The sequence below is a fragment of the Dipodomys ordii genome, unplaced genomic scaffold (genome assembly GCF_000151885.1).
Source record: "Dipodomys ordii isolate 6190 unplaced genomic scaffold, Dord_2.0 Scaffold9, whole genome shotgun sequence".
Classification (NCBI taxonomy): Eukaryota; Metazoa; Chordata; class Mammalia; order Rodentia; family Heteromyidae; genus Dipodomys; species Dipodomys ordii.
Genome location: NW_012267225.1, coordinates 29,053,502 through 29,059,692, shown reverse-complemented (window position 1 = coordinate 29,059,692; position 6,191 = coordinate 29,053,502).

The window sequence follows — 6,191 nt, the reverse complement described above, 5'->3', positions numbered from 1 at the left end:
CAATAACTAGTATATGTCTGAGTCAAGCAGAAAAGGTCAGATAAGTTGATGTTAGGGAAATGAACCCTAAGATATGTATTCAAATGTTTTTTTCTTTCATGCGATTGTTTCTAACACATAAGATTATTTCTATGTTGCTTTGTATGACCCTCCCCCACTGTATAACCCCTGCTTTCACTGTATTTGATGTTGTTATAATTTGTGGAGGGGAAGGGGAAAACAAATCGTTTAAATAGGGATACAGGTGGACCCATTGCAACAATGAGACATACAAGTCATTATGTCAAAAACGAACTTTACAACTTTGTGGGGGGGAGTATTAGGTGGGGGGGCGGGGGGATGGGATGTGAAGGGTAAACAAAGGAAGAGGCTACAATCCTTGATAAGAAATGTACTCATAATCTTGCCCATGTAATTGTTAACCCATCTGTACAGTATTTTCACAATAAAAAATCAAAATCAAATATCAAAGATAAAAGAATAAATTACCTTCAGAGAATAGACTGGAAAGCACCTGTTCCATTAACTACTCATGAAATTTGTAAATAGGTGATATTTTCGGTGTTCTGAAGGCTATTTCTTCTTTGTCCCCCTGAATTCAGCCTTGAAGCATCCTGTCCAAATGTCTAATATCTGATAACTCTCACTACATCCCTCATCATAGCCCAAGGAAAGTTTGCCAGTGCCAGAAAATCCTAACAACTCCAAGAAATAGTATCATCCATAACATTAAATCATAGATTCTAAACCCAGGCACTGGTGTCTCACACCTGTAATCCTAGCCACTAAGGAGGCTGAGAACTGAGGATTGTGGTTTGAAACCAGGCCAAGTAGGAAAGTCTGTGAGATTCTTATCTCCAATTAAATCACAGGAGAAAAAAAAAGCTGGAAGTGGTGCTGTTGCTCAAGTGGTAGAGTGCAAGTCTTGAGCAAAAGATGTTCAGGGACAGCACCCAGGCCCAGAGTCCAAGCCTAAGGATCAGCAAAAAAAAAAAAGGTTAAGGGCTGGGAAGGTGGCTCAGTGGTAGAGCGCTTGCCTTGCATGCCAGAGGCCCTGGGTTCAATTCCTCAGCACCACATAAGCAGAAAAACCGAGAAGTGGCACTGTGGCTCAAGTGGTAGAGCACTCGCCTTGAGCTGAAGAGCTGAGGGACAGTGCCCAGGCCCAGAGTTCAGGCCCCTTGACCAGAAAAATAAAAGTTAAATCATAGACTCTTAAACCAAGCTATTTCTTAAACTCCAGTACTTCTCTAGTTAATCTGAGACAGAGATATTAATTGTAAGTGAATGATAAGAATATGAGAGTATGAAAAAGGTAAATATTTAGAATGTTGTCATGCTTTAGAAGTCTCCATGATGAGAAGCTACTGTTTATATAAAATTTTTAAGTGATTTCAAAAGGGACTATTCTATTTGGAAGATTTTAAAAAAGATTAACACTTTTTAAAAATTTTTATTTATTTTTTATTGTGAAAATATTGTACAGAGGGGTTACAATTACATGGGCAAGATAGTGAGTACATTCCTTATCAAGCATTGTAGCCTCCTCCTTTTTTCCCCTTCCCATCCCTTTCCAGCCTCCCCCTGCCCTCCCAATCCTCCCCCCCCAACCAAAGTTGTAAAGTTCGTTTTCGACATGACAACTTGTACTTCTCATTGTTGCAATGGGTCCACCTGTATCCTTATTTAAACAACTTGTTTTTCCCCTTCCCCTCCACAAATTATACCGACATCAAATACAGTGAAAGCAGGGGTTATACTGTGGGGGAGGGACATAGAAAGCAACAAAGAAATAATCTTACAAATGGGTTAGAAACAATTGCATGAAAGAAAAAAAAAACATTTGAATACATATCTTAGGGTTCATTTTCCTGACATCACCTTATCTAACCTTTTCTGCTTGACTCATACATATACTAGATATTGCAAATAAGGGAAACCATGGGACCTATGTTTCTTTGGGCTTGGCTTACTTCGCTTAATATAATTTTTCCAAGTCTTTCCATTTCCTAACAAATGGGGCAATGTCATTCTGTGTGATGGAGGCATAGAATTCCATTGTGTATATATGCCACATTTTCATGATCCATTCATCTACTGAGGGGCATCTGGGTTGGTTCCGTATCTTAGCTATAATAAATGATGCTGCAATAAACATAGTCGTGCTGGTAGCTTTAGTGTGCTCTTGTTTGTAAACATTTGGGTAAATGCCCAAAAGTGGGATTGCTGGGTTAGGGGGGCTCTATGTGGAGTCTTTTGAGGAACCTCCATACTACTTTCCAAAGTGGTTGAATGAGTTTACACTCCCACCAACAATGAAGTAAGGTTCCCTTCTGTCCACATCCCCTCCAGCATCAGTTGTTATTAGAGTTCTTGATTTTTGCCATTCTAACTGGGGTGAGGTGGTATCTCAATGTTGTTTTGAGTTGCATTTCTTTTATGGCTAGGGAGGTTGAGCATTTCTTCATGTCTATTGGCCATCCTTCTTTCTTCTTCAGAGAAGTTTCTCTTTATGTTTTTAGCCCACTTATTTATTGAGCCGTTGTTTCTTTGAGGATTTGTTGTTGAGGGGATTTAATTTTTTGAGTTCCAAGTATATTTTAGATATGAGACCCTTGTCTGTTGTATGGCTATTGAAGATCTTCTCCCAAAGCGTGGGCTTTTTATTGATCTTGCTAGCCATGTCCTTTGCCATGCAGAAGCTCTGCAGCTTCATGCAATCCCATTTGTCCAACCTTTTTTGATTTGTTGTGTTTCCTGGTCTCTACTAAGAAAATTTGGGCCTGCGCCAAGGAGACCTAGGATTTCTCCTATTCCATCCTGTAATGTTTTCAGTGTCTGCTTTGACTCCGAGGTCTTTGATCCATTTGGAGTTGATTCTGGTGCAGGGTGATAGATAAGGATCTAGCTTTTTCTACAGGTAGTTAACCAATTTTGCCAGCACCATTTATCAAAATTCCAACCTCATTCTTCAAGGAAATACAAGAGGCAATTCAAAAATTCATATGGAACAATAAAAGACCCCGAATAGCAAAAACGCTCCTCAACGGAAAGAACACTGCTGGAGGAATATCAATACCAATTTTCAAACTCTACTATAAAGCCATAGTAATCAAAACAGCTTAGTACTGGCACAAGAACAGACCTCAGGACCAATGGAATAGAATGGAAAACCCAGAAATGAACCTACAGACCTATAGGCATCTAATCTTCGATAAGGGAGCTAAAAAAATAGAATGGAAGATTATCACTTTTGTTCCAAGTATGTTTCTTAAGGGACTGTGGGTCCCTCTGATTGAGAAATAACCTTTACAGAATGGGAAAGAGCAAGGGGTTGGGATTACATTAGAGCATTCCAGCCACCCATAAGAATCACCAAATCTGTTGTGAAACCCAGACTTCAAGGCTGAACTATATATCTTTAGGAGTCAGAGTTCTGGAGTTGCAGGTGGAGACAAGAGATTCTTTCATACAAGAATGTAATGTATATCCAGCCACTTAGGTGGAATACACAAGCTCTGCCATGTACCAGCTCCTAGCTTGTGATGCTGCTATCACAAAATCTTTAAACCTTAGCTTAGTGAGGCGAATGTTTTATAAGCACGTTTCAGAGAGTAAATGGGCCATGCATGGAAAATGCTCAGCTGGTCTCGCTCAAAAGAAACATTGAATACATAGTAGGTCTTGATTTCTTTCTGCTTTATCCCTGCTTTGAAATAAAATAATCAGAAAGCAAAATTAAATGCTTGGGGAATACCACAGTATGCAAGAGAATCAGGAATGTCCCGGTGCTTGACATTCCCCTTTCTAATACGCAAAGCATATTATTACTAGGCGAGATGTGGAAGCTCTTGATTGTGGAGAAAAAAGCACAGATTGAGCACTGTGACCTGAGCTAGAGTTGTATGATTCTTTTTTATTTTTCAGTCATTATTATCCAGTTCCTCACCTTACAATCTGATCTGTATTTTTACCTTTTATCTTTAGGAAATGGTGTTCAATTAGAATAACTTACTCATCTCAGATAGCTGGCTCATTTCTTGCTCCTTTTTCTCTAATATCTTTTTATTTTGATTAATATTTACTTTTTAGTATTTTTATGTTTATTTTAGGAATTTAAATCATTTCAACTCATGTAAGAATGAATAAAATAGGTAAGAAATAGTCATGAGATATATAGAAAATAAAGTCATGTCTGACGAAGGAAAGCTGAAAGGAAAGGAAGTAGTATTAAGGCACTGATGGAAAAATTTAGATCAAAGTTCCTTAGTCAAAGGGAAATGAAGCTTATAATTTGACAATCAAAAAAAAATAAACACATCAGGAGGAATCTTGTTTATAGAAAACAAAACATGAAATAAAAGAAAAGCAATTATTAACACTTAGCTTTTCTTGTAATGATGACTGTACTCAAACATATGAATAAAAATTGAAACTAACAATTTTTACTTTCTCTTTTTCTAAGTGATGCCTAATATATAATGAAGAGAAAAATGATGGACTGACCGACTCTTTTAGTTTTCACCTGTATGTTTGGCATCATCTAGAAAAATACTAAATCTAAGTATAGATATATATCTATATATATATCTATTAGCAAACTTAGGAGCAAAGCAGCAACTTATTGAAGAAGTGAAGGATTTTAAGTCCTTGCTCCACAGATAAGCACCACAAGATGTTTCCAAATGAAAAATGGACACATATTTCTTTTATTATTATTTTTTTATTGTGAGACTACCGTACAGAGGAGTTACAATTACACGGGCAAGATAACGAGTGCATTGCTTATCAGGTATTATTGCCTCCTCTTTTCTTTTCATCATTTTTTGTTGTCAGTTGTAGGGCTTGAACTCAGGGCCTGGGGCGTTGTTCCTGGGCCTCCCTATACTCAAGGCTAGTGCTCTACCACTTGAGCCACAGTGCCACTTCCTCTGCATCATTTTTCAAACTCTCAATTACAATTTGTCTGCATTACAGGACCATTTTTGAGCTCTCGATGTTTCTATTTTACTCCTAGTTAAATTTTAATACAAATATACTTTTGTGAGTCAAATACACTTCCAATTCAGGCTGAATAAACTTTACTCATTTATGTAGGCTTGTATACAATGTTTCTGTAAAGTGATTACTCATTTTTTAGTAAAACACAAATAATGAAATACAATTTATCTAGGATGGTAAAAATCGATAGTAATATACATGTGCATGTGTATATGGCATGTCTCACACTCATTTCTCCAAACTGAACATATGCAGAGATGAATATTACAGCTGACATTTCTTTCTTGAACCAGAGAAGTTTACTTTTGTGGGGAAAAAAGGGGGTTCTAGGAAACATAGTGAAATTTCTCTTTTATTGTTTTTTTTATGTCCATCTGCCACTTTTAGCATCCTTCCTACTATTGCAGGCTATACCCCATACGATAGTACATCGACTGACAGGTGTATATTAGTGAATGTATCAAGGATTTCAGGAACCTGTCACATTTGGTGTGAGGCACACAGGATTTATTTTTGGTTGAGGGAGTTATTATTTTGAGGATCTTGTTTGTTTAGACAGAATCTCAGTAGGCAAACCAAACTGCTCTTGAGCACATAATCTTCCTGCTGCCACATCCTGATGCTGGAATCTGTGGCCTCCATTACCATGCCTGCTTGAGAATCTGTGTGCTGGTAATGGGGCTTGAAATCAAGTCCTACATGCTGTTCTTCAGCTATTTCACTAAAGGCTGCCGTGATACACTTGAACCATAGCTTCACTTCTGGCTTTTTTGTTTGTTTTGCTTTGGTTTTCTGGTGGTAGATACAAGAAGTCCACAGATTTTCCTGCTCAAGCTGGCTTTGAACTATGATCCTTAGATCTCAGCCTATGTAGCTAGGATTATAGATGTGAGCCCTCAATGCCCAGCTTCTTGCTGAGAATTTTTTAAAAATCAAATTTGGGCGTTCTGAAAAAGACAGTACCCAAACACTGTACTAGCACAACACACTTCACAACAAAGGAGAAATTTTATGCAATAAGTGACAATATGCAAAGTCAATGCCCGATGTTATGTGCCAGTGAGCGATGTAGAGTATGGCACACTGTGTATGAGGTAGCGGCCATTTGTGCTTGGCATTGACATGCTTTTGCAAGATAACGTTGCCAGACATTTTCCTACAAGTTTAAAAAAATGAAATGTACAATATCT